This window comes from Carassius auratus, unplaced genomic scaffold (assembly GCF_003368295.1).
Source record: "Carassius auratus strain Wakin unplaced genomic scaffold, ASM336829v1 scaf_tig00031891, whole genome shotgun sequence".
Lineage (NCBI taxonomy): Eukaryota > Metazoa > Chordata > Actinopteri > Cypriniformes > Cyprinidae > Carassius > Carassius auratus.
In genome coordinates, this window is record NW_020525955.1 from 97,040 (window position 1) to 124,422 (window position 27,383).

At 36.9% G+C, this 27,383-nt stretch overlaps 1 long non-coding RNA gene across 1 annotated transcript; it reads left to right on the forward strand.

Moving 5' to 3' along the window:
- The first annotated feature begins 16,990 nt into the window (after positions 1 to 16,990).
- LOC113080625 (uncharacterized) lies at positions 16,991 to 25,751 on the forward strand. Its single transcript, XR_003281917.1, has 3 exons — positions 16,991 to 17,000; positions 20,806 to 20,808; positions 25,661 to 25,751. It is a non-coding gene; the product is annotated as an uncharacterized LOC113080625 (long non-coding RNA).
- Positions 25,752 to 27,383: the final 1,632 nt, after the last annotated feature.

Sequence of the window (27,383 nt, forward strand, 5' to 3'; positions counted from 1 at the left end):
CACAAATCAAACATCTATATTTTTCCTACTGTACATGAATAGTCTCCAAGATGGGCATTTTGACATGATTTTTAGTCTAAGTGTGTAGCAATAACATTCAAAAGAGAACTTAATTCAGCATTCACAAGCTGACTGAGAGACGCTTTAGGTGAGTGTGCTTTGGGTGTACACGGAAACCCGTCAGCTTTCAAGTACAGTGAAATACTTAAAATCACATTCTGAATAGCCAAAGGCTCGAGTCAGACAAGTTTGAGTCCCCTTAAAATTGTACTTGAGACCAGACTTGAGTTCTAGTACCCCAACTCTAACATGAATGCACCCTTACTTAGTATTTGTGAGAAATTGATTAATTCAGGTGCTGTAAATCTGAATGACTGGACTCTCAGAGCTGCAGTGTGAACAAACATGTGACACCCATCTCACTTTATAGATCATGATCAAGATCAGTTACAAAATACACTCACATATATTTGTGAACCAGAATATCAGATAGATGATGACATGGTAAGCAAGTGTGTGAATATTTTGAATAAAAAAGGAAAAACAAAATAAAAGCAATAGAGTTACATGTGACAAGCCTGACACATCGCCATGGAAACAATAAGGAGAAACAAATAATGGTCATCCAAAAATAAAACTTACTCTGGGGTGTCAGTTAGAATATTTTAAACTTACCATTAAAAGGGTCAAAGGCTTAAGTCATTCATTGTCTGCTTTATTGTTTTTGCGAAGGTAAAAGTACATAGTAATAGTCAAAGGGGCCCAAATGTTTCTTTTGCCTATGTCACAATAACAAGTAGGCTAATGATGTCAGAGGAGGGAATTTAGGAACAGTTGTTTTTCTCTTTTAATTTTCTGTTAAATCTATCTTCTGTTAATGTTTCTTTTACTACACATCATTTGGGCAAGGAATGGAAAAAAATACCCTTTAACCACATTCTACTGACAGACACACTAATGACACCTTATACACAAACTCTGACATAAACTACCAACTTCCTTTAGTACAACATGTTCATGCTGAAGCTGTTTGTCTACCAACAGATCAAACCGCATCTCTGTACAAATGTAAATAAATGAGACAACAGACAGGGTTCATTTTGACTAATTTTTTGACCATTAAAGCTAGAACAAATCAAAAAATATCCTATAATTTATTTCATGCCATCTGTGTACAAAATGTTTTGACAAAATGAGTACTACACATAGTGATTCTCACCATTCCCAAAACTCAACCATAGATTCTGACTCTGAGGTTGCTGCTGGAGGTTCTGGGTCTCAGAAAAGATGAAAGTTTGATCATCTTCTCATTGTTATAGGTGCATACTCCACATTATCTTCCTCTTTAACTTTCTGTTAAAATAAATAAAATCAAATTTGGCATCCTGAAGATTGATTCAGTCAAATATGTGAAATCTTGTTCTTTTTATGGTGATCAGCAGTCTTACATGAACATGATACAACTTGAGGGAACCCCATTAAACATCTAGATACATACATACATATATATATATTAGGGGCGTAAAGATACACCAATGCCACGGTTCGGTTCGGTTTACGATTTTGGAGCCACGGTTCGGATCGGTTTGCTGTGGTGGCAGGGTTCATGTCATTTTACCAGCAATGCTAAGGAACAATAGATTCACTTAACTTAATTATAACTACAAAAATAACTTGTCTTTTTCTTTATTAACTCTGGCTTCACATTTTTAGTTCACTCAGCATTCCTGAGTAAACAAAAATGAAATAAATACTTCCAGTGTAGACTAGTCAGAATAAAACATTTATCTCTTTAGTGCAGTCGGCTTATCTGAGTAAACTAAAATTAAATATATTACAAGTAAAATATATACAAGTATCTTTCACCATTTGATATGGAGACATTTGATATGACAAACATTACAGGGTGCAGGAGTGCCTGGCTCCAGTGGAAATAACTTTCCAAACAGTTCATAGATTACTGCCTTTTTTGCTGGAGGATCATCACTGCTGGATGCCACATCTAACTGCTCCCCTGAGAGCAATTTTCACGCCATAGTACAGACGCGGGCCGGGCCTACCACCTGTTTTACACTTCTCCTTACTTTTATATTTTAGACTTCCATTAATAAGTGATGAAACAAAAGAGACCTCGCTACTGCGGCTGTCAAGAGCGACTCAACGGTGATTAGGCACAATGCCAATTCTACCCCTTCCCCTTTCCCCTAGGGGTGTCTCGATTCTCTTTTGGTTGGAGGGGAAGGGGTAAGGGGAAGGGCCAGATAGCCCTTAAAACAAAGATTTTTTGGGACCACACTTCAAACGAAGGGAATTATCTCGGCAACATGGCTGCCTGAGCAAACAAAAAGACACATAAATGTAAGCTTTTTTGGCATAAATAAAGATTTTAATGAAAAGTAATCATTTGTTTTATGTTACATTCAATTGTGAGTTCATATTAAGGGTCATGTTACTCAAAGAAATGTTTGCAAAAAAAACGCTAATATTTGCTAACGTCAAATCATTACAGACTGCATGATAGTGCCACAGCGTATGTCTGATCAGGACGATAACTGCCATAGACATTGATGGGGGCTAATCCCCCCATTAATTAGAAATCGCTAAAATTAAAGATTATCTATTAAAGAGGGAAAGAAAGAGAGAGAGAGAGAGAGAGAGAGAGAGAGAGAGAGAGAAATGGAAGATACGTGTATTCGCTTCTGTGTATTTATCTTTTTAGAGTGAGTTTACTTAAAAACAGCGATTGTATCCTCTCGTTGCAGCAAAATATAATGTAGCGAATAAAAGTCATGTTGCAGTGTTGACAAGTTTATTTTCTCCTGGATGTGTGAGGTGCGCGATTTTCGATATGTGTGTGTGTCAGTAAGCAGCTCATTAATACAGAACAATAATTAAAGGCTCTAATGTACACGACGACGAATTATGACATGTGACGGCATAGTGTAGTGGTGTCCGAATCCTTAGGGGAATATTTTTTCCCCTACCCCTTGACACTCTGTTTCAAGGGACAAGGGGAAGGGGTAGGTGGAGGGGTAGGGGAAGGGGAAGGGGTATAAATATAATTGGGATTGGGCCTTAGTGTCCCGCAGCAGCAGCGCAGCTCAACAGTTCTCCGTTCAAATACACGCAATAGGCTCAACCTTGCCGCAAAGCACCGACAAAAGTAATTACCATAAATGTGACAGTGGTAAATAGTAGGGAGATATTTGAATTATTTACTAATAAGTGTTTTCTGAGTCTGTGTCACAAGGATGTAGTTGCCTGTCTCGCGGTTTCCTCATTAGACGCGCCGAGAAGAGCTTCACAGATTATGATTATAATGAGAGTTTTTATTTTAGATTTGTTTTATTTCATTAAGTAGTCATTTACAGCTTTCTATAGATATATTTATTATGTCTGTGAGGCATGTTTTCACTGAGTGTCGGTTCATTTTTGTATGAGTTATTATGAATGATATCCGTCATTCTCAACAACGGAAAACGGCTGCATATCTAGTGCTATGAAAACACCTATTGACTATGTAATTGTTTGAGCATGGTCAGAGTTAGCTTGTAGCTTCATTCTGAAGGCAGTGGGAAAAGTTTCCTGTTTTTGAGGCTTCTTACGTGTGCCGCTAATATCAATGTTGGGGTAAAGTCTCCGGAGATGCACTTGCATTTTAGACGTGTTTCCTGTCGTATAAGTAAGTTTTGAGAAACAGTTATGACAGATTGTGTGTGCTTTGTCTACGACACAAATTCCATTCCTGTACTCCACTGGAAAACCAAAATGTTCCCACACAAGAGACTTAAATGTGTCCGTGGGATCTGCAATCTCAGGCGGAACAGCCATCCTGCGTATGCAGTAGTAACCGTGTGATGCTCACTTCCAAGTCATGTGACATGACATGCACTTGGAAAACAGTAACTTTGGAACATAATATTTAGAACAGCATTTAAAAAGCTATTATTAGTCATTGCCAATACGATGTAATCAAATGTATGGAAATAAAATTTATTAAATTAATAGATTAGTTACTAAGAGATAAGTGGCATTAACCTCAACAATGGGCAGCAGGAGGCGTGAGAGTACCACGGTACGGCACGAGAGTTCCGCGATTCGAATCATGAGTAGTGTATCGCGATCTTTCGGTTCAGTTTGTGATTTTGTTACACCCCTATACACGCTCCAAGCTGGATTCAAACCCCATTCTCCGGCGTGGGAGCGGGTCCACTAACAAGGAGACTAAAGAGTGCTGCCACTTGCATCAGTTGCTAATGCACCTCTTGAGATCAGGGGAGTGAGGTTTACTTGCACGGCACCTATTTTCTGGCCTCTGTTACATTCATCCCCCTAAGCCTCACTCCCATCCGGGTCATGGCACCAATGCAATGGGCTCTACTCACCCCACTCCAGTGCATTAAAAGACCTGTGACTCTTTTCTTTGGCATGTATTTCACATTAGATCTAGCCTTTTAATGCAAGTAATAATGTCAGTATTACATTTCTGTCAGGATCACTATCATCAAAGATGACTTACAATTTAGCATACATTTTAGGTTGTGGTATGGTTCTGTTCTGCGTAAACGCTCATTTTATGATAGTTTGCTGCCTGCCCTGACTATTGACTGTTCTGTGGATTACTCTTTTGCCTGTGCCTTGGATATAACTGTTTGCACTTGTTTTGACCCTGCCTGTTCAGACCACAGTCTTTATAATAAAGCCTTGCATTTGAATCCAACTCTGCCATTATGACTGACTCGTTACAATATACTGTAAAATCAGTGATTACATTAACATTGTGGGTATAGGCAAAGAAAAAAAAAATACTAAATTGTGACTAAATAATGTCTGTTGTTGGCCATTGGCAAAAAAATTGTTAGTTGACTCATAATCAAAATCACTGGAGATCAAGATGTATGCTGGTTAGATGAGTTTAAATGATGTCCAACTTGCTCTGATGTCATGCTAACATATGCCAAAAATATCTTGCGGCACATACCACATACCACATAGAATTGACACGCTACACAATTTTCTAAACCAAGCAGAAGCCACTGATGGTTCACTGATGGTGAATGCTAGTCAATGAACAAAAACTGAGCAAGCTATATATTTATTTATTTTATCTAAATATATATATGTATATAATGTTCACTGACTGAAGATTTTTAACATATATTTTAAAGTGAAATCTATATTGACTTACCGGTTTCTGTGTTTTTCTTTTGTAGAATGTTGGATCAGCGTAAGTGATCTCTTCACAAGTCTCACCTGTTTGAACAGTAATGACAGATTAAAACAACAGAGCACGATCTTAAGTAGACTTGCTTCTTCACAAAATGTATTATCAAGACACAATCAGTGCACACAATTAAAAAATTTTACATGAATTTTTTACATAATTTATTCATTTTGAATTACCCGGTTCACACATATAAAAAGGCCCAAGCAGCATATACAAGTAAGGTTATATTTAAACCAGTCTTTGCTAATAATTTCCATTGAAGCTTTTATTGGAATATCATTATTCATTGAAATGACCAAATAACTACACTAATTATTACCTTCCCTAAAAAGAAAGACAAGTGCTGAAATTATGTGAATAATTGTCATGGCAATTTTCTATTTCAATAATGTTCTTTTGAGACAAAGGTCTTTTGAAGATTAATTTTCTTGCAAGAAAAGTTGACAATAATACAATCATGGCTGCAAAGTGCGAAAAAAGAGAAACACTTTGAGTCTGCATTTACAGGTGCTGGTCATATAATTAGAAAAAAATTCCATTCAAAAAGTGAAACTTGTATATTATATTCATTCATTACACACAGACTGATATATTTCAAATGTTTATTTTAATTTCGATGATTATAACTTAGGACAACTAAGGAAAATCCCAAATTCAGTATCTCAGAAAATTAGAATATTGTGAAAAGGTTCAATAATGAAGACACTTGGTGCACACTCTAATCAGCTAATTAACTCAAATGGTCTCTCAGTCTAGAGGTGTTTCTCAATGTCAAGGAAGGATCCTCGGAAGCCAGTATTTCGAGGATGCTACGTCATCGACATCCGTCAAAGGACTGTTCCAATGTCGAGGATCCTCGGAATTTCAACCAAGGACTGAGTCCTTCGTTCGAAAAATATCCCATACACAGGAAAGGATGCATATGTGTATCCTTCGCGCTCTTCGTGCTCTCAAATCACCCACAATCCTATGCGCACTCGAGCAGCTTTGCTATCTTGTTCTAAAATTCAAAAATGTCTAACGTTAGCGGAGTCGGAGTGTTAACGGTTTTTATTTACGTTACCAAACACTTGTTATAACTGTAGTAAATATAAGTAAAGTATAACGTTTAAATGCCAGTACAAATTACTACCATATTGATATTGTAAATTATACAAATACAAATGGTTAACTGAACCGGACCTGTCATTTAACAAATGTTAACTTGGTTGCGTCATCGGCATTTCTTTTTTAAATAACTAGTTAAGTTGTCCAAAGTAATTTAACGATACCATTCAAACGGACCTTTTCACTGACGTAATGACGCAATTACGTGCACTTGCTAGCCTGTTCCATTTACGTGTTCTCCCGAATGCTAAAGAGGAGTCTCGCCTAGCCTCTGAAGGAAGTGACTTGGAAGGATCAGTCCTGCCAAGGAAGTATCCTTGACATTGAGAAACGCCTTAGTTCTGTGGGCTACACAATCATGGGGAAGACTGTTGACTTGACAGTTGTCCAAAAGATGACCATTGACACCGTGCACAAGGAGGGCAAGACACAAAAGGAGCCCCTACTAAATATTGAGTGCTGTACATGCTCATAATTTTCATGTTCATACTGTTCAGTTGGCCAAGATTTCTATAATTCCTTTTCTTTGTATTCGTCTTAAGTAATATTCTAATTTTCTGAGATACTGAATTTGGGATTTTCCTTAGTTGTCAGTTATAATCATCAAAATTAAAAGAAATAAACATTTGAAATATATCAGTCTGTGTGTAATGAATAAATATATTGTACAAGTTTCACTTTTTGAATGGAATTAGTGAAATATTGATGATATTCTAATTATATGACCAGCACCTGTATAACCTAATCGAGTCCAAATCATAACAAATGTTCAACATGTGTCCATGGTATATGTCCCCTGTATGTGTTTCTAAGTATTTAATGCAAATAGTTTTTTTTAAACTAAGATAGGATCTCTAAAATAAAATGTCTTGATTCACATTTGTTTACACACATGACACACACACACACAATACACACATACACATACACATTTCCTGCTGGTCTTTTAGCAAATCAAAATAACCCCAGCATACCTATGAAGCATTCAGACAGTCTAAAAAACACTCTTTTGTAAAGTAAAACAAATAATACCTACACAAATAAATTTCCATCGTATGATGAAATTATATTTAGGATTATTTATCCATTGAAATATTCAGATAAAGTTTTTAAAATAGTTTTTAAAAGGAGTAGGAAACACTTGCCTTGTTGTTCACTTTTTCTTTGTTTCCTGCAGATGCAGAAGATCCTGAGTGTAACTGCGATCAGCAGAGCTCCTGCAGCAGAAGAGATCAACACTATGTACACTAAAGGCAGACCATTACCTGTAATGACAAAAAGAGTCTGTCAGTCAGAGCTCAGACAAGACTGAGAGATATCAATGAGGGTTAAGTTTTGTAGGGGGGAAAGCAACCCCGTAAATAATCCGGAATAGCACTGTTATTGTACCTAAATCTATATGACAGAGTTTGCTGATGTCCAGATGTGTGGTCTGGTTTGTGATGGGATTGTTGATCACACAGCTGTAGCTGTTTTTCTCCTGATATTCCACCTCCAGAGGTAGAGAGAGACTGATGCTGAGATCAGACACACTGATGCTGGACAATAAACTGTTTCCTTTGTACCAGGAGAGAGTCACATGACCCACATTCACCACTGAACACAACAATGAACAATTCTGCTGTGATGAAGATGATGATGATGAGGAATACAGTGCAGATTTACTGTTGATGACAGGAACAGGCAGCTGAGCTGAAAACAAGATAATAAACTAAAAAGGTTAAATCTACACATGCATGATCTTATTTCAGCATTGTATGTTGACTGTCAGTGAGTTTCTGTCATCTCAAACTATGAAATTCTAATTTTATAAAATATTATTACATTTTAATAGGTAAATAAACTATTAATGTTAAAATTTCCACAAGTTCCTCCAGAAACAAAAGGGTTAAAGTGAGGCACTAAAGTGTGAATCGGGCTGATTCATGAAGATTAAAGTTCCCAGTGTTTCAATACTAATATAATAAGACATGAACAACAGGTTTTCATATTTTAAATATTTTAGGATTTTATGAACACATCATAAACCCTACAGCCTTGTAAAAATAATGGTTTAAACATGTTCAACTCAAATAATGAATACATTTTAACAGAAAAATGCTGTCAAAAACATTGAGGGGACAAGTGATTTTTCTACTCACCAAAGACAGAAACATTGAATGATTTCGTTAACCCTCTTCCTCCTTTAATCTTTAGTTCATAGAGTCCAGCGTGTTCAGTTGTGATGTTCGTGATGGTCAGAGATCCAGTCTGATTATTCATCTCAAGTCTATCTCTGAATCTCTTATCATGGACTTCTTTCTCTCTGTAGATTTTAGCTATGAGAGACTTGTCAGCTCCAAATCTCCACACTATGTCTTCAATTTGATGTATTTGAGTAAGATCGGTGTTAAGAGTGACAGAATCTCCCTCCATCACTGACACTGATTCTCCAAACACACCTGAAGAACATCAACAGGTTTTGTCACAGATAAAGACTCTTGATGGTTTATAAATCATTTCATTTGTATTTGTTTAAATATGAACTGAGAGACGTCCAGAACATTAGCAGACGCAGCGAAGCAGATGAAAGATGAAAAATATGAACAGACAGAAATGTGTGAAGCAAACATTTAGTCTTTCATTTGTTTGAAGTTTATCTGCTAGTCCAAAATCAATTTGTAAAAATGCATGATTTACAGTATTTTTAAAAATATACGCGGAACATTTCAGCCTACATTTTTTTTATCATTAGATAAAACACGCTCACTGAATCTCACTATCTGTGTTCACACATTTTGCTCATTGTTACTGAAGATTGATCGATTTATTGATTGGATGATTTATTGAAAAACTAAATGAACAAAAGTAAGCTGAGATCTGAAAGCAGCTGCTGAGATAGAGTATATACACTTTATGTATATAAGACTTTTCCAGATTTTATTTCATTATCTCAATGCCGGGAAATTACTATTTTCAGTTCAGAATGGAGACCTGAAGTAGATCTCGCAATGATAAAAATGAACCTGGAAAATGAAACAAAGCCATAAAAATGTTTTTGTTACTCACCAATTTGGCGCCAGGAGCACAGACAAAACAAAGCCAGTGTGTGAAACATTTCTACAAGTTCAGTGTGTGATTTTAAAACGACTGTCTGCTGAAAACAGCTCTGTGTTTCCTCCCCCAACAGAGTTTGACCCTCCTAGTTCACACTCCACATTTCTATACGATAGTGTTATAGTTCTTCTGAAGACTTTAACTGTTCTTGATGAGTGAAATAATCTTTATTTGGATCATTTAACTTCTTTTTTAAATGTAACTATGTGTAAATATTTGACTGGGTTGGCTAAATGTTTTACAGATTGTGTGAACTGTGGGTGAACTATATTTCATTGTAAAATAGAGTATAACCCTCATGATTTAAAAAAAATGTGTTGTGTGTGTGTGTGTGTGTATGTATGTATGTATGTATGTATATATATATATATATATATATATATATATATATATATATATATATATATATATATATATATATATATATATATTTCAGTTTTGTGTATGAAAAAAATAAAACAATGGTTAGTTAAAGGCATGTATGATCTCATGGTACAAGTTTGATGTTCGTCTGAGACAAACTGAAACCTGCTGTGGTCTGATTTCTGTAGAAATGTGTTTTGATCTGTTGGTGGACAAACCTCATGTAGGTGAGAGTGGACATTCAGAGCATCTGTGTTTAGTTTGTAGCTGAAGAGTGTCTTCCTGAACAACTTTTGTGACACTATAATCTAGAAGAAAAAAAAGGAGAACAAAAAATTCTGAACGTTTTCTTAATTGTTTTAGTTCTCAGTGGGGTGACGGACTTCATATAGTTCAGATTTGACCAAACCTCTGAAAAGAGCTGAACTATTATCATGAGTATCTGAATCATGAGTGTGTATCTGAATCAGGATGTGGTTTGTATGATGTTGTTTAAAAATATCATCATGACACTCTTGTAGGTTTGTCTGATGAGTGAATGTTTAAATCAGAGATGTTCTTCTTCTGATTGTTCATATTATTAGTATCTTGATGAGTTCAGACACTGACAAATAAATAAAGCGGTTTAAATCTTTTGTCTTTTTTACTCCTATATTTTAAGGGCCTTTTTTTTTGCAACTTTTCTCAAGTTTTATTTATTTTGTCTATATTGTGGCTTATATATTTACACTTTGTAGATTTTTATTTCAAATATCTCTATGAACAGATACCAACAGTACTTTTCTGTCTATTGTAGTACTATCCCAGGTACAAGATCTAAAAACTATTAACCTGACAAATGTGTAAAACTAGTCAGTTCTTCTGTGAACACTGATGTTTTCTGTTACATATGCTTCTGTGATGTTATTATTCTTAACACCAGATGGCACCATGCAATAATTGAAGGACCACATCATTTCTAGACTCCCTCCTATGTTTGATCCTTTCCAGTTTGCTTAATGACCCAACCGCTCCACAGAGGACACTATATCCTCTGAACTCCAACTGAGTCTGGCCCATCTGGAGGAGAAGAACACCCTAAACTGAATGCTATTTCTGGATTTCTGGAGTTTGAGGTGGACTGCCACCGGACTAATAATCTTGGTGACAGTAAATGGGCCAATAAATTTGGGCGCAAGCTTATTACTGCCGGATCGGAGAGGAATATTTCTTGATGAAAGCCTCACTTTTTGATGTGTTAGAAATTGGCAAAGCCCAGAAACCTCTGCAGGGCCTTACGAGACTCTGGGGTTGGCCAATTCACCACAGACTGATCTATGACAGCAACCGCTGTTTCTCTGGCAGAAGGAAATTTAGGCAGAGGAATGAAATGAGTTACCTTCGAGAACTGATCCACCATGGTCAAAACCACCGTGTTTCCCTGTGAGGGAGGGAGACCCAAAACGAAATCTAGTGAAATGTGGGACCAGGGTCTTGAAGGAACTAACAACAGCTGAAGAAGTCCAGCAGGGGGTCGATTAGAAGACTTCGAAACAGCACGGACAGAGCAAGCCAAAACAAAAAGACGAATGTCGCGAGCCATGGCTGGCCACCAAAACTGTTGTTTAACAAGAAACTTGGTATGATTAACCCCAGGATGGGAAGCTACCTTGGAATAATGACCCCATCGGATAACTCCGGACCTTAAAGCCTCTGGCACAAACAACCGACCAAGTGGGCATCCGGGCGGGGGCATTACCCCTTGAGAGGCTGTGTGAACCTTCGACTCGATCTCCCATGTGACTGCAGAAATAAACACTTTCTGCACTTACAATGCGTTCGGAAAAAGACGGGCGATCCGAAACATCAAAAATACAGGATAACGAGTCCGGTTTGATATTCTTAGAACCTGGACAATAAGAAATAGAAAAATCAAAACGACCTAAAAAAAGAGCCCACCGAGCCTAGAGTTTAATCTTTTAGCCGACTTGATGTATTCAAGATTTGTTGGTGATTGGTCCAAACAACAAAAGGAACCCCCAAACCTTCCAACCAATGATGCCAATCTTCCAAAGCTAGCTTGACTGCCAACAGCTCTCTGTTACCAATGTCATAATTATCCTCGGCGGGGGACAAACGGTGAGAAAAATACGCACAAGGATGCACCCTACCGTCCGTGAAGAAATGCTGAGATAGAACCGCGCCAACCCCCACCTCTGACGCATCAACCTCCACCACGAACTGCCGGGAAGGATCAGGGGTAATAAGAATGGGAGCTGAAACAAAACAGCTTTTGAGCTTTGAAAATGCAGCTTCTGCTGCACTAGACAACCTGAAAGCAGTTTTGATGGAAGTTAAGGAAGTCAAAGGAGCGGCTAGCTGGCTGAAATTGCGAATAAACCACTGGTAGAAATTGGCAAAGCCCAGAAACCTCTGCAGGGCCTTACGAGACTCTTGGGTTGGCCAATTCACCACAGCCTGGATCTTGTCGGAATCCATGCGCACCCCCTCGGCCGAGACGATGTATCCCAAAAAAGGAACAGACTGTGCATGGAAAACGCATTTCTCCCCCTTGACAAAAAGCCCATTTTCTAACAGCCTCTGAAGCACTCGCCTGACGTGTTGAACGTGTTCCTGGAGAGAATGAGAAAATATCAGTATGTCATCCAGGTAAACATATATGAACTGATCTACCATATCTCTCAACACATCGTTGATGAGTGCTTGGAATACCGCGGGGGCGTTACAAAGGCCAAAAGGAAGAACAAGATATTCAAAGTGCCCCCTGGGGGTATTAAAAGCGGTCTTCCATTCATCCCCCTCTCTTATGCAAACCAAATGATAAGTGTTACAGAGATCCAATTTCATGAAAAATTGCGCCCCCTGCAGACGCTCGAAAGCTGACGACATCAGCGGTAAAGGATATTTCTTCATCGTGATGTCATTCAACCCTCGATAGTCAACAGACGCACACAATCAGACAGAGACTCAAGATGAACTCACAGACCGATAAACCATGACACTCCCCTCAGGGCTGTGTCCTTAATATTCACCATGATGACCCACGAGGGCCGTGCCAGGTTCAGTACAAACCATGTTGTGAAGTATGCAGATGATACAACAGTGATGGGCCTTATTCAGGGTGACGACGAACAGGCCTATAAGGAGGATGTGAGACAGCTTGTGGACTGGTGCAATACAAATAACTTGCTCCTGAATGTTGGAAAAACAAAGGAGATCATTGTTGATTTTAGGAAAAAGCAGCACAGGCACACACCACTCATTATCAATGACACTGCGGTGGAAGTATTAAATAGTATTATGTTTTTGGGGATGGAGATCACAGATAATTTGACATGGTCCTTTAATTTTTAGTTTTTAGATGCTGCTAACTACTATGTGCATTATTTTAATAATTATATGTTGCTGTCATTCCTCTTAGGGCTATATACCCTTAAATGAACACTGCTGCAATTTTTATTATATCTATATTTTTATACAGATTTTATGGTATGTGTTTAGTTTAGTGCAGTATTCATGAGCCAGTGGAACGGAATTTCATTCATATGTGCAGTCTGTATGTACAGTTGAATGACAATAAAAGTTACTTACTGTCACGAACTGCAAACACAAACAGGAAGATCCAGCAGCAGTGTTTATTGGGTTATCCAGAATCGTAACTTAGCCAGGCAAAGGTCAAATTCCAGGTAAGCAGTCCGAAACAAGAAACATGAACAAAAAAACAGGTAACATGAAAAACCGGGTGACATAAACCAAGGACTCCATATTAAGGACATGTGCAAACAATGTAAGTGGGGACAGCTGTGTACAATGAACAGTGATGAGTCCAGACAAAGGCTTGTGTGAAAAGCAGTACTGAATTGGGGTGACGAAATGTGGAAGTGAGACCTCTAGTGGACACACAGGGATACACGAACCAGAATCTGTGACACTTAGGGCCCTTACATAGTCAACGCGAGAAACGCGAGCAAGCAACGCGAGCAAGCAACGCGAGCAAGCAACGCGAGCAAGCAACGCGCTCCCTTTCATAGTCTAAACAGTGGACGCAAGCGTCACGGACGATGCGTGTATGCAATACACCGCTCACGCAACAGGGGGTAGTAGAGTCGGGGTGATATTAGTAGAGTCGTGTCGCGTGATATTCAGATCACAATGGCATTCTGTTGCTGATTTTACATCGGCGGCAACAAAGGCAACGCAGAGATAAATGTGGATGAATACGTATAAGTTCGCATAATTTTTCCTCTTCGCCCGCCATTGTATTCAAACCTTCTTCTTCTGTAAACACAATATACTTGAATTAATGTACAATACTTGCAATGTCGCCCCCACCGACAACGCATTGTATTGCATGCATCGGCGCGTCGCGTATCAAAAACTAGGACGACACATTTGGCTACGCACCGACGCATAATGGCGGCCGAAGCGTAACGATGCGTAGCCTCGGGGATGCGTATGCGTACAGATGCGTTGACTATGAAACGGCCTTTACCTTACCTATCATAAACGTTTTGACAGAATTATTATTCAGTCTCTAGTAATAAAAACTGTCTCTCTTTTACAGATTCAGGTCTTTATTTTCAACATTAAAAGCACCTACCTAATGTTGTGTAGAGGCCCCCCGTGCTGCCGAAATAAAACCTAAAAACTGGAATTGTGTTTCTGATGAATTGAGGTTTGTTTCCTTTTCCTGAATATCTGACAGTGTTTGAAAATCCTGATGTATGATAAACTGAATCACACTGTCATGTACAGCAGTATAACATGATCAAATAATGTCAGATTCTTTAAGATTAAAATTATATTAAAGTATTCAGTAGGAATGTAGGTGTAGGTGTTTTTAATTCCTCTAAATAAATAAATCTGCGTCATCTGACATTTTTGATTCCAACATTCATCATCTTTCTTCCGCATCTAAAAAAACAATTTTAGCAAGAACTAGTAAGACACTTGCTCTCTAAATAAAGTTGCGCTTTTGTTATTCTATTATTATTTTATTATTTAAAATAAGTCCAAAAGAGAATTTATTTACATTATTTACCTTTATTCTACACCTTCACCCTAAATCAGAATAACATGACTTATTGTAAAATATTTTAAATTATTAAAAGGATTTAGCTCAGATGGTGTTATACTTTGCCACTAGGCAAACATCTTGCTACACATTGAAAAGCATATTTAACACCTGTTTGATTAATGGTAAAGTCCCGGGTTCATGGAAGGGTGCACTCATTCATAGAATATCGAAGAAAGATAATGTACCAGAAAACCCCTCAACATGGAGAGACATCTCACTATTGCCATCTGTATACAAAGTCTTTATGAAGTGCCTGCTTTCAAGAATACTACCTTGGCTGGTTGATGCTGGAATTTTGTCTAACAAACAATAATGCTTAGATTGAGCGACAATTTGCTTGAAAACTGCGATTGACGAGGCATGAATCTGCTAAGCTATACATTGTGTTCCTAGACTTCAGAGATGCCTTTGGCACATTGCCTCAGAGTCATGATTGATGCATTGGAAGAGATACAGCTCCCTGAGATCTATGTAGACATAATAAAAGATGTATATAGTGACTCCTACCTGCAAGTGATCTGTGGAAAAGACCTCACCAGACCGATAGCACCGATACACCATGGAGCACTGTAAACTTTAGCATTGCAATAAATCAATGGCTAAAATGGCTCTGTACACATGCACCTCCTCATGTCCTGTCACCGATCCCAGTCTGTTGTTGACATGCAATAACAGATTCCTGACATGGTCTGGCCTACAAATAAAGCACAGTAAATGTGCAGTTTTCTATGAGGGGAGCGTTGGTATCGATCAAGGGCTGACCAACCCCCCTCTTTTACCATCTTAGACCAGCCACTCAGAGTGTATACTAGACATGAGACCTACAACTAGCTGGGTCACAAGTTTAACATTGCTGGAGAATGGAGTCTGCAAGCCACTGACATGCCACATCAGTTTATGACCAGACTGTTACTCTAAAAGTGCAAGCAATAAGAGACATAGCTTTTTCTAAAATTCAACAGCTTTTTGCAAATGTCCGTATCCCACAAAAAGTATTGTGTGAAATGAGCAACAAAACTGTTGACGTGGTTATTAAATGGCTTTGTCTCAACACACACATTCCACAAGATGTTTTATCTTCCAGAAAAGACAGGACGGAGGACTTGGAGCTCCAAACTGCATGTGGGAGTACACAGCCACAAGACAGTCTCACCTTATCAACATGCTAAACTGTGATGACGTCAGCATCACAGTTTAATATGTTTAATATGGAGTACTGGTCCAAACTCCAGGGAAAGTTGGCAAAACTGCCCTGCGTGGACCACTCTGTATCACACACCATTTACAGCAATGCCACCACCAGTGAGAAGATCTTCACTTTCTGTGTAAAAGCACATCTACAGGTTCTTCTTACAAAATACAACCTTTATCTGTGATTTCCATCCACACATCCCTCCTCTGCCTGCTGCATGATCCTCCTCAACACCTGGAGACAGTTCCCACATCATGAACAACTGTTCATCATTTACAGGACTTCATACTGCCAGACATGACAGACTTGTGGAGCTCATTGATGCTCAGATCCATGTGTGGCTGATGAGAAGATCTTTAAATACACTACTGTACAGTCTGAATCGATCAACTCACCTGCAAACACTTTTCTAGGAATTGCTAATACACCAGATATGGTTAACATCTCTCAGAATGGCAAAACAGTTACTCTGTTTGAGGTGTCATGTGCATTTGACTTGTTTATAGAGGACTCTTACTGCTCTAAGACTTTAAAATATCAGTCGTGGTGATATCTACCATTGAGAACCTTGGGTACAGATGCTGGTGTTTTCTAGGACATGTACACAGGCTGGTGATCCGTGGACTTTGCATTGGGGCGGTTTTTCTTAAATAAGGGCTAAACAGTTGCAAAGTACTGTTCAACTCAGCAATTATAGGATGCATGTTTATTTGGAAACAGAGATGTTTTCTGTACCCATAGAACTGTATAATCCATTACAATCTGCTGATTTGCTGTAATCTGTTGGATCATTCAAAAAAATTTATTCCTAATGAAGCTTGACTTGTAATGTAGAATCAAATAAGGTATATAAAATGTGTGTGTTGATGTTCTCCCTTGATTAAAGTGAAGTGACCCGTCAAAGAGTGGTGATGAATGCCAGTACAATTCAGTTTTATGTTGGCTGATAGTAGAATTATGTGCTACATATTGCATGTTGAAAGCATTTTACATTTAATAATGTGTATTGTTCATGTTACTTGTATGACTGGGTATTTCAAAATATAATCAAATAAGTTTCAATGAAAACTTAAGCAGCAGAGGGATTTTGATTGTACACTTTTTTTGGGGGGGGGGGCGAAAACAAGAACATACACAACAGTACAAAATACAAAATATCAACAAAAGTGACACTTGAATAGTCAATAACAAAAAGTAAAACAGAGTAAAAACAATAAATGAAAACAAACAAATAAATAAACAAATAAATACAACAGAGTTCTGTCTTTACTTCTGAGAGACTCTGCCTCTCTGTTATAGCTGATCATGTTACAGAGCTGATGTTAATTAACTTAATTAGATGATAGATCTTCTCCCAGCTGAATCCTCTTTAGATTATTTTTAGCCCTTTGCTGCCCCCTTGCAAACTTTTTTTGAGACCTGTAACAGTCATCACATTTGAATTGAGCTCATTTAGTTGATAAAAGTGTAACATCACTCCATTTAACATTTGTTGGGTAATCTTTGTTCTATTGTAAATAAAATATTGGCTCGTGTGATTAGAAAGTCTTTCAGTTTTCATTTTATTCAAATAACAAACAACAACAACAAAAAACATACAAACATCCCAACATTTCCAGAATTCTGAGTCAGTGTCAGTGGCACTAGGGCGGGACACAGCCCCCCTCAAGGATCTTCCTGTTTTTGGTTGTCACTTTCATTAACATTAAAGATTAAACATTAAAAAACAAAAAAGTGGCTTATGTGTGGCCTATAAACAACTGATATTATGGGGGAGGGTTCAAGCAACACAAGCAAACAATGCGGAAAATGTGCAAGAGATATGCCGTGAACTTCAGTCAATTCATAAAGAAAGTGAAAGTAAAAATACAAAAAACTGACAGTGTTTCTAACACTGCATTAACGCTGCATATTCTGTGAGAGACAACAAGAGGTGAAACTACTAAAGAGAAATATTATTATTATGGGAACAATAATATCCCCATATTATCAGTTGTTAATAGGCCACATATCTGGCACCTTTTTTTTTTAGGTTTTTAATGTTTCTTTTTCAATGTTAATGACATCATCATTAGGCAATGGAACAATAGACACATCAAGCCCCGTCCTAGCACTGCCACTGTTGACAGATAATGTCAAAATAAACAGGAATTTTCTGACTTTAGAGTAATTAATTACTGATTGTTTTGTACACATTGTCATGTTACTGTAATTATAATTTAAATGCATTTTGTTTTATTGACTACAATATCATTGCTATTTGTTTGAGAGGGGCACTTTTGAATAATTTTGAGAAACCCCTAAACACCACCCCTCCCTCAACCCCCCTCTTTCTGCATGTGCCTGCTAAAGACTCATGCTGTTGGAGCTCTGTTTAAAGTGCACCCTGGTCAAAGGGATGTTATTCTCATAGAAGTAATGTTATTCTCATAGATCGTGTAATTTCACCAACTGCAACTGACTAAAGTTGATGAAAATTTACCAAAATTTGAGCCAAGCTCATTCTTCTCAGAACAGGGCACAGTCTTTGATAGCTATTTATTTATTTATTTAAATGCTTTTCACAAAGGTCATCAGTGATGAAGCTGTTTTATGTAGGACAGAAGTCAAACAATCATGTTCATATGAGCAGTAATGTAAAACAAATAAATAAAATAAACCACACACTGTTTACACCTGAGACATAAAAACTGACATCAACCACAAACATCCAGTAATAGACTGATGCAGAAGATGTTTCTCCACTCAGCGGATCAAACCACATCAGTACAGAGTGAGTTTTGAAGATAAACATATATGCTCTGAATTAGTTTTGAGGCTTAATGGGTCAGACAACAATGCTAAATTGGGATGTATGATCCTGATGCAGATCATCGGTAAAAGTCTTTGTATTACAAAGTAACTTTTTTCAAGATTTTTAGGGACCATTTCATTAATCTACCTCTGAATTTCACACTGTTAAAAAGTTTTCACCTCATATCATCTGTTTTATTTGTTTTGGAGCCAACACACAGATATATGTGTTGATTCTCTCTAATCCTGAAACTCAACCAGTGACTTTGAATCAGAAGTTTTGGCGGGAGATTCCTGGTGAAGACAAGGACACAGCTGGATCTGATACTAGAAGAGGTTTAAGATCATCTTCTCTTATAGTGACAGGAACATACACCACATGAACATCCTCTTCACGTTTCTAAACAAAACACATAAGATAAGCTAACATGAAGCAGCTTGAGACCGGGCTGTCAGTGTTTTTACTTCAGGGTTCAGATGTTACATTAGGTGTCAAGTAATAACGTCACAGTGGCAACATTTTAATTATTCAAAAGAAAAAATCACATAATGATAAGAATTAAATAACATTTTAAAGCATAAATAACAACAGCGGTGACAGTTGTGTCAAAACAGACCTGTGTCCCATTTCTTTATTCTCACATTGCATTTGACTTCCTGACTTCAGTTCACACAAAGGATTTCACTCGAGTCAGAGCCTGTTTGTGCAGTTTTAACAAATATGTTGTTGTATTTTGATCTGAGGACATTTTCATTGCAAGAACTGTTTTTATGGATTATGGTCAATGTCTTAATATCTTGATGGACTGGTTTCATGCAGCTTGCAGCATGCAGCTTTTCACTTCTCAAGATGTTGTGATGGATTGGAGGACTTTCTTATGGATTATTGTGATGTTTTTCAGATGTTTGGACTCTTATTCTGAAGGCACTCATTCACCTTAATCATGTTGTGTGATATGATTAGATATGAACATATTTCATATAGAACTGTATTAATGTAATATGTTAATGTCATCAGTTGAGAGGAAATACTTAATCACTGGCTCATATTTAGCATCAGAAATATCTAATTAATTAAATTAAACTATAAAGTACTACAGTTTACAATTGATTTCATGAGTATTATTGGACATGAGTCAGTGTTTCTCATACTGAATGAAGATCTTATGGCTTCTGTACACATCTGATGTGTGTAATTGTGTGTGATAGGCCAGCATGAAAAAAACAATGTGCACATCATAGATGCACAACATAAATTAGAAATGAAAGTTAGTAAAGTTTTTAGGCAAACTTTACGTTTTTAAGGTAATAAAATATATCAGAAAATATATAGATAAATAGATAAAAATGAGTAAACTAACGTGTCGTTAGCATGCATGATTAGCAAGTCACTGGCATGTCGTTAACAAAATTCTAGCATGTTGCTAACATTATTAACAAGTAACTAGCATATCGCTAGTATGTTTCAGACATGATTAGCAAGTGACTAACATGTTCCTAGCATGTCACTGGCATGTTTCCAGCATTATTAGCAAGTATCTAACATGTTCACTAACAATGTTTCAGGGAGGATTAGCAAGTGACTAGCATGTTACTAGCATGTTGTTAACATGATTAGCATGTGACTAACATGTTGCCAGCATGACTAAGTGATTTGCATTTCATTACAATGATTAGCAAGTGACTAGCATGTTGCTAGCATAATTAATGAATGAATAGCAAGTCACTAGCATGCCGTTAGCATGATTAGCAAGTCACTAGCATGTCGTTAAGAAGTTTCTAGCATGTTGCTAACATTATTAACAAGTGACTAGCATGTTGCTATCATGTTTCCAGCATGATTAGCAAGTGACAAGCATGTTACTAGGATGTTTAATAAGTGACTAGCATGTTGCTAGTATGGTTAGCAAGTTACTAGCATGTCACTAACATGTTTTCACCCCATTTTAGCTGGTTTTGATAGTCTGGTTTATGAAAACCATAAGCTGGATCAGTTAGAAAAGATATAGCAACCCGAATCAGACCAGTCTGAAGATCTGACCCAGGTTTGGTGGTTCTAGTCTGAGCTACATTTAAAATTTAATATTTAGTAAGAAGAAGAAGAAGAAGAAGTTTAAATAGAAGTGCAGTAAGCCAACCGAATTTTCTTACCGATTTATGTTCATTTCTTTCAAAGGATGTTGGATAATGTAACATTACAGCACAAGTGATCGTGTCTTCACAAGTCTGAACTGTTTGAACAACATCAGATTAAAACAACAATCTCAGTCATAATTCAATTCAGTCAAAGCCTAAAACATATTTTATTAGCGCTGTCAAAGTTAATGCATAAAATTAAACTCTGCACTTTTGTGAAACTGCGTTATCAAATTTAATATGACATAAAAAAAATTTCCACTCATATACATAAAAAGATCCCAGCAGATTACGCTAAAAAATATTATATGTTTTTTTGTGTGAGTGATATAAATTTGAAAGCGCTGACCAGTATTATTATAATTGTCAAAACCAGTATCTATTATTTTGTTCTTTATATAAAAAGGAGATAAATGCTAAATATGAATTAAAGTAGAATTTATTTTTAAATATTATTTGTTTTAATACTTGTTAAAATGAGAAGTTAACACTTGCCTTCTTGATCAGTTTTTCTGAGTGTCCAGCAAATCCAGCTCATCATGACTGCAGCTACAATCAACAGAGATCCAGCAGCAGAAATCAACACTATCAGAGAGACTGAGCCTCCTGGAAGACATGAAGAAGAGTGTTATGATGATGAAGAGAGACATGCATGTAAGTGAATATGAACATTAAAACAGCGCTGCTGTACCTGCACATGGCTGACAGAGTTTGTTGATGTCCAGATGTGTGGTCTGGTTTGTGATGGGATTGTTGATCACACAGCTGTAGCTGTTTTTCTCCTGATATTCCACCTCCAGAGGTAGAGAGAGACTGATGCTGAGATCAGACACACTGATGCTGGACAATAAACTGTTTCCTTTGTACCAGGAGAGAGTCACATGACCCACATTCACCACTGAACACAACAGTGAACAATTCTGCTGTGATGAAGATGATGATGATGAACATTGTGAAGAGTTACTGCTGATGACAGGAACAGGCAGACGAGCTGAAAACATAAGATAATAAACTAAAAATAAGGTTAAATCTACACAGTGATCTTATTTTCAGCATTGTATGTTGACTGTCAGTGAGTGTTTCTGTCATCTCAAACTATACATTTTATTTTTATTCAATTATGTTAATTCATGTTCATGTATTTTCACACGTCCTTCAAAAAAATAATAATAAAAAATGGTTAAAAAGTGAGGCACTAAAGTGTGAATCGGGCTGATTCATAAAGATTAAAGTTTCCAGTGTTTCAATACTAAGACCATAAGACATGAACAACAGGTTTTCTTATTTTAAATATTTTAGGATTTTATGAACACATCATAAACCCTACAGTCTTGTAAAAAAATATGGTTTAAACATGTTCAACTCAAATAATGAACATATTTTAACAGAAAAATGCTGTTCAATATAATGAGAGGACAAGTGATTTTTCTACTCACCAAAGACAGAAACATTGAATGATTTCGTTAACCCTCTTCCTCCTTTAATCTTTACTTCATAGAGTCCAGCGTGTTCAGTTTTGATGTCTGTGATGGTCAGAGATCCAGTCTGATGATCCAGCTTCAGTCTGTCTCTGAATCTCTTATCATGGACTTCTTTCTCTCTGTAAATTTTAGCTATGAGAGACTTGTCAGCTCCAAATCTCCAAACTATGTCTTCAATTTGAAGTATTTCAGTAAGATCAGTGTTAAGAGTGACAGAGTCTCCCTCCATCACTGACACTGATTCTCCAAACACACCTGAAGAACATCAACAGGTTTTGTCACAGATAAAGACTCTTGATGGTTTATAAATCATTTCGTTTGTATTTGTTTAAATATGAACTGAGAGACGTCCAGAACATTAGCAGACGCACCGAAGCAAATTAAAGATTAAATATATGAACAGAAATGTGTGAAGCAAACATTTAGTCTTTCATTTGTTTGAAGTTCATCTGCTAGTCCAAAATCAATGTGTAAAAATGCATGATTTATTGTTAAAAATACATGCTGAAAATTTTTGCTTCTTTTTTTTTTTTTACTTTTTATATCATTAGATAAAACACGCTCACTGAATCTCACTATCTGTGTTCACACATGTTGGTCATTGTTACTGAAGATTGATGGATTTATGGATTGGAAGATTGATTGAAAAACTAAATTAACAAAAGTCAGCTGAGATCTGAAAGCAGCTGCTGAGATAAAGTATATACATTTATTAGTAATTTCCATTATTTTCCAAGACTTTTCCAGATTTTATTTCAATATCTCAATGCCTGGAAATTTCTATTTTGAATTCATAATGGAGACCTGAATTAAAAGTAACTAGATCTCGCAATGATAAAAATGAACCTGGAAAATGAAACAAAGCCATAAAAATGCTTTTGTTACTCACCAATTAGTCGCCAGGAGCACAGACAAAACAAAGCAAGTGTGTGAAACATTTCTACAAGTTCAGTGTGTGATTTTAAAACGACTGTCTGCTGAAAACAGCTCTGTGTTTCCTCCCCCAACAGAGTTTGACCCTCCTAGTTCACACTCCACATTTCTATACGATAGTGTTATAGTTCTTCTGAAGACTTTAACTGTTCTTGATGAGTGAAATAATCTTTATTTGATTTAAATTCTTTTTGAAATGTAACTGTGTAAATATTTGACTGGGTTGGCTAAATGTTTTACAGATTGTGTGAATTGTGGATGGACTCCATTTCATTGTAAAATATGATTTAAAAAAATGTGTTTTGTGTGTGTGTGTGTGTGTGTATATATTCAGTTTTCAGTTTTGTGTATGAAAAAATAAATTAAATGGTTAGTTAAAGGCATGTATGATCTCATGGTACAAGTTTGATGTTCGTCTGAGTCAAACTGAAACCTGCTGTGGTCTGATTTCTGTAGAAATGTGTTTTGATCTGTTGGTGGACAAACCTCATGTGGACATTCACAGGATCTGTGTTTAGTTTGTAGATGAAGAGTGTCTTCCTGTCCTGCCTCTGTGAACAGCTTTTTGTGACACTATATAATCCACAAAAAATAAATAAATAAAGTATTTTTATGTTATTACTATTTTCTAAATGTTTTAGTAAGTTCTCAGTGTAGTGACTGACTTCATATAGTTCAGATTTGACCAAACCTCTGAAAAGAGCCGAACTATTAACATGAGTGTGTCTGCTGAACACATGATAAACACACCGATATCATTCACATTATCACATTATAGTCAAACATGCAATAGCATTGAACTACTTTCCCACATCTCTGATCAGAAAATATGTAGTTAGCACTGTTTGATTGTGTTTTTATAATAAGGGGAGTGTATCTGAATCAGGATGTGGTTTGTATGATGTTGTTTAAAAATATCATCATGACACTCTTGTAGGTTTGTCTGATGAGTGAATGTTTAAATCAGAGATGTTCTTCTGCTGTTTGTTCATATTATTAGTATCTTGATGAGCTCAGGCACTGAAGAGAGTCATGTTGAGACCAAAAATGTGCCGATGTTGTGGCTTACATATTTACACTTTGTAGATTTTTATTTCAGATATCTCCATGAACAGATACTAAGAGTACTCTCCTGTCTATGTAATATTTTTTATAGTACTATCCCAGGTACAATATATAAAAACTATTAACCTGAAAAATGTGTAAAACTAGTCAGTTCTCCTGTGAACACTGATGTTTTCTGTTACATAAGCTGCTGTGATGTTATTATTCATAACACCAGATGGCGCCATGCATTATCATAAACGTTTTGACAGAATTGTTATTCAATCTCTAGTAATAAAAACTGTCTCTCTTTTACAGATTCACGTTTTTGTAACAGCCACAACATTAAAACCTCCTGCCTGATGTTGTGTAGATCCCCCTCATGCTGCCAAAATGTTTGGTTTGTTTCCTCTTCCTGAATATTTCACAGTGTTTTAAATGTGTGGAAATATTTTATCTTCTTTAAGATTAAAATGCATTACAAAATTCTGAAAGTTTAAAAGTTTTTTTTTTTTTTTTATGCCTCTAAATAAATAAATGTGCATCATCTGACATATTCCATAATATTTCAAATGTTTAAAGCGATACTCCACCCCAAAATGAAAATTTTGTCATTAATTCCATAGACTGCCAAGTAAAAAGCAGTGTCAAGGTCCAGAAAAGGTATGAAAGTTGTCGTCAGAATACTCCATCTGCCATCAGACGTGAGAACACATTTTTTAAGTGAAGAAAACAAAAATAACAACTTTATTCAATAATCCCTTTGTCAAAGGTCTCCTCTGTGTCTGTTCATATCACTTATGCAGTGTAAGCTCCCATGTGTCCTCTGCGCCACAAGGATGCGCTGTTTCTACATGTATTTAACCTTGATCACAAAATATCAACAGTAGTGGCACTTGAAAAGTCAACCCACAAAAAGTAAAACAGAGTAAAAACAATAAACAAATACAAAAATAATAATAATAATAAAGGGTCATTAGGCTAATTTTCATAACTTCCCTCAGAAAAAGACCTTAAATGCGGAGCAAATTCTAACAGTCTTTATAGCTTTCTTATTTGTAGACACTGAAATAATATTCAAATAATTTCCCATGTGTCTTAAAAAGAACACAAAGACAAGTTAACAGTTTGAGAATTTGTATTTATGTAAAATTTGCTTAAGATTTAAATTTATAACCAATATGATCTTTTCTGGGGTCTGAGTCAAACAGTACAGATGTTGAGTGTAATGAAGGTACTGAGAGATTCAGAGACAGACTGAAGCTGGATCATCAGACTGGATCTCTGACCATCACGAACACCAGAACCACTGACTCTGGACTTTATCATCTAGAGATCACCAGCAGAGGTCATGAGAGTGAAAAGCTATAAACAGGGCTGGATTATCCATAGACAGGATTGGCCGAGTCCCCTATTTCAGTAATTCAACTCAAAATTGTGAAACTTGTGTATTAAATAAATTCAATGCACACAGACTGAAGTGGTTTTAGTCTTTAGTTCTTTTAATTGCGATGATTTTGGATCATATTTAACAAATACCCACCAATTCACGGTCTCAACAAATTAGAATATGTTGACATGCCAATCAGCTCATCAACTCAAAACACATGCAAAGGTTTCCTGAGCCTCCAAAATGGTCTCTCAGTTTGGTTCAGTTATATTTCACTCATTTATGTGATTTTCTTTTTCATGCAATGAAGTGAAATGTATATTTTTCCATGGGCTTCTCACATTTCTTAATTGTGTATCCTGGCTTCTGTTCCTTACATCTTGGCTCTGTCCTCTTAGAACACAAGTGAAGCATACAAGGAAAGAAACTTCATTTGGAATATTGTTTGCTACTCAAGAGTCCCTTCAAAATGATAAGTCAGTTGTAGTTCTTGTGTTTCTGCTCATCTCTTTCTCTGTTCTTTTCTTTCCTTCAGTGATTCTGCTTGTTAACAGGCGTATTAAGGCTGAAATTACTTCATATGTAATATAGACACAGATTTTGTGGCTCAGATAAGGTCCAGTTCTGGTTAATTTCTTTACTCTTGGCTGACATGTGGCATTGCTATGGCCTGCTTGTGGCTCAAATCTGGCAAACAGGAGCGGTCCGCCCAAGTGCCATCATTCCACGCTGCATGTGGGCCAGATCATCTTTCCACGGGGGCCAGATGTGGGCCGGATCTGGGCCGACACAATGTTGCTATGTGGGAAGGGATCTGCATTTATGTTGAAGAAATTTGTAATAATTATCAATAAAGCAGGATCCCATTTTGAAATATGTTTTATTTATACAAAGGTAAAAGGGGGAAGGGGGGACATTTAAATGTGCATCAGGATTTTCAACAAGAAAGACTTCTGAATGGGATTAACTTGTGAATCCTCACTTATTCCTCTGGAAGCTTGTTGTGTAACTGAATGTGCCGAATCAGGTTCGTAGGGGAAGGCATACAAAATGAGCAGTGCTGGGGGCCTCCAGGACAGGTTTGAATCTTTGCTGTAAAGCTGGAAAAGATTGGAATGAATGAATGACAAACAAAAGAGCACTGTGAAGGGATGATCAATATTTAATAATAGAAAGTTCTGTAAATGTCCATATGATAAGCTCAAAATAGAAAAGTGTAGTTTAGTTTTCAGGTGATATCTGTGAACCACTAAATGAAACTAATACAGAGTAACAGGATTTCAGACATTACAATATGTGCATGGGAGTGTGTGTGTGCCAAAATATGTAAAAAAAGCCAGAAGGTCATACTTACTGCAGTTACAGTATTAGATCATTGCTTCCTGGGAACATTTTCATACACCGCCTCTGCCTTTGATTTCTACAAGGAAACATAAACATCTTGCTGATAACAGAAAATTCAGACAACTCACTTCCTTCAGCCTGCCAGAGGTGTAACATGCCATCGCAAGGGTCCAGAAGTGTGTGTGTGTGTGTAAAATAGA